This window comes from Pyrus communis, chromosome 7, assembly GCF_963583255.1.
Source record: "Pyrus communis chromosome 7, drPyrComm1.1, whole genome shotgun sequence".
In the NCBI taxonomy this organism is placed as follows: domain Eukaryota; kingdom Viridiplantae; phylum Streptophyta; class Magnoliopsida; order Rosales; family Rosaceae; genus Pyrus; species Pyrus communis.
In genome coordinates this window covers 16,717,503-16,720,209 of record NC_084809.1, presented here as the reverse complement: position 1 = coordinate 16,720,209, position 2,707 = coordinate 16,717,503, and the positions used below count along the sequence as shown (strand labels likewise).

Below are 2,707 nucleotides of genomic sequence, written 5' to 3'. Positions count from 1 at the left end.
TTGCTCACAGTAAAAGCCTTGCACATAGATATCTTATGTTCTTGCATGTAGGGGTAGGCACGAGCTGGGTTGGGTCAAGTCCAAAATTAGAGGAACCAGACTGGACCTGTTAAAAAATGCAAATGGACGGGACGGACCAAGTATATGAATTTTGAGATTTGAAACCGGATCTAACCCGACCTGTTTGAAACGAACTGATTCAGGCTGGGTTGGTCCACGGGTCCAATTACATTTTGTTTTTCTTTTCAGAATAGATCACAAAGGGGTGAATACATCTTTCACAACCAACCACTAAAAAAAAATAATACATGTTTCTTAAATTCCCATCTTTCCCTGCCAATATTAACAAATAAGAGCTTACAAAGATGAGTTCACATTCAAATCCAATTAGTATACATTCAAATCCATCAGTAACTTTTGAAAAAGCTCCTTCCACCTGCTGTGGAAATGTGTTTCCTAGGCGAGGTTTTCTTTTACTAACTTTAGTTTCATATAAGCACCCACCTTTTGCATAAAGAACTTCATCAAGAATTTGTTGACTGGAAGATAACGAAATTTGGAAATTTGGAAGTTAGGAATAGACAATGCCTTTCCAGATGCAGCTAATACAGTGACAGCAGCAACAGCAACCATACATGCACCAGCAGCTGAACCACCGGTGGTGAATCAGTGAAGGATTGGGGACCGGCAGCTGAACCACCGGTGGTGAATCAGTGAACTGCGGTGACGAAGGTGAATCAGTGATAGTCCAACAATAATGGTATGTACCACTATGTGATACCCTTTTTTTTTCTTTTTTTCTTTTTTCAATGTCTATTTTGTTGAGAATGAATCTCACGTTAATAGAAAAAATGGACTTTACATGAGTTTATAGGTAAATTAATCTACTCTCTATATTGCCAATTGGTTTTATAGTGGAACATAACGTCATAACCAGTGCAAAAACAAAAATCCGTTCGATCCTTACATGCAAGATTTAATTATTGATTTTCCGAATCACCCGGTATGAAACGACTGGTTTTAAAGACGAAAACTTGGGTATAAGATGCGGAATACCTGTTACTTGGTGCTCACTCTCAACCGAGCACCCACAGAATCCGATTAAAGCAAAAGGGAATATGTCTGCGGTAGCAATTCAAAGACCCAAAACAAGTGAAATTCTTTGTCTGGGATTCTTTCTTGCATAAAAACTAGGCCCCATCCTCTTGATTCTTCCCTTCGCGGGTACAACGGATTTATGCTTTACGGTATAGTAGTATTAACGGATACACAGATCAAGACGAGTAGATTAGTAACACGACGAACCAACAACGCTATAGCCACATCGAAAAACTACTCATGCTAAAGAGAGGACCAAAAAACAGGCTGTGTATTAAAATCACTCCCAGCCACCCATTCACAATGAGTCAAATATGGGTATACGTAAGAAAGAAATGCAAAGGGAAAACACTGTAAACACAACGATGCAAAATTAACAGTCAGCCATGAATGGTGAAACTCTATATTTAGGCGCATCATAACGCTCAATTTGTAGTGAACAAGAGTTGTTACAAAAGATGCACGTATCACAAGCTGACCTAAAACTATCCTTGGAATAATTAAGATATGCTACCATATGAACTCGATTCTAATATTTCCTCCCAAGATTGCAAAATTATATTTGATCAGATGACAGATTTACACAAACCTGATGTCTACGTTGTCAGCGATTTACAACAATCCTCTACGTGGGCAGGACCCTGTATGCTGTCCAATTTACGGGGCAACCCTTGTCTGACTCTACCGTAATCCACAAAAGAAACACAATTTTCTCCTGCAAAAAATATAACAATGCTAATTTCAGCCAAGGATAGTAAACACAGCCAACACAACAATAATTTCAGCCAAGGATGCAAGCTCACCAAGGGTGCCTAGCTAATTACAATTGCTTTTTCACTGTAATACCGTCTCCGGTCTCCTTTTCATGTTCCTGCAGAGAAGGGGCTCCCAAGGGGAGGAAAACTAAAATATTAGAAAGTTAAAAAATGAAGAATTATTCCCTAATATTGGGAGACACGTAAAGTCGGAAGTCCCAAATCTGTGAACAAAGAAAACACATCAAATGTTTCTTTTTCTCACAGTACTGAATTTTCTAAAATTACCCCAAGTCAGGTTTAAAAGTGTAAGAAGTTTTTCTTAATTGATTGCAAAATTAAAATTTGTTTTACATAGAAACAGTTTGACTAGTGGCCCTTCGGCAACTAGGATGAAATTAAAATTTGTTTTTCTACACCGAAACAGTACTGTGCTTGGGACATCGAACAGAAAGTGCATGAATAACTTCAGAAAAAACTGTATAGTCTACATTAAATATCATGGCAAAATGGCTTGTGTGCTATGATTAGGAAAATTCAGAGCACCTTGTATAAAGCGTCCCACCATAAATCTGACTTTTGCTGTAGAAGACACCATTCCATGGCCATGTCGTACTCGATTGTATTGGGCTGAGAACAGTGTGATGTTGATACTGCCTTTCTCTACAAAAGGAACAAGAAAGAATTCATTCATATGATTATTAGACAGGCATTGGCAAGCCCACTATACATTGTAGTTCATTAAAGTCTCCATCCAAAATCATCGATGCAAAAAATCAATCCAAAGACCATTAAAACATCTAATTGTGATAACATAAACAGATGAACATAGTGTATCCGACAAACATTGAAAT

At 37.9% G+C, this 2,707-nt stretch overlaps 1 long non-coding RNA gene across 1 annotated transcript; it reads right to left on the bottom strand.

The window, feature by feature from the left end:
* Positions 1–1,215: 1,215 nt before the first annotated feature.
* LOC137738910 (uncharacterized) lies at positions 1,216–2,449 on the bottom strand. The gene is made up of 3 exons (XR_011069072.1): positions 2,400–2,449; positions 1,902–1,969; positions 1,216–1,813 (listed from the first exon to the last, which is right to left on the bottom strand). It is a non-coding gene; the product is annotated as an uncharacterized lncRNA (long non-coding RNA).
* Between the last annotated feature and the right edge of the window lie 258 nt (positions 2,450–2,707).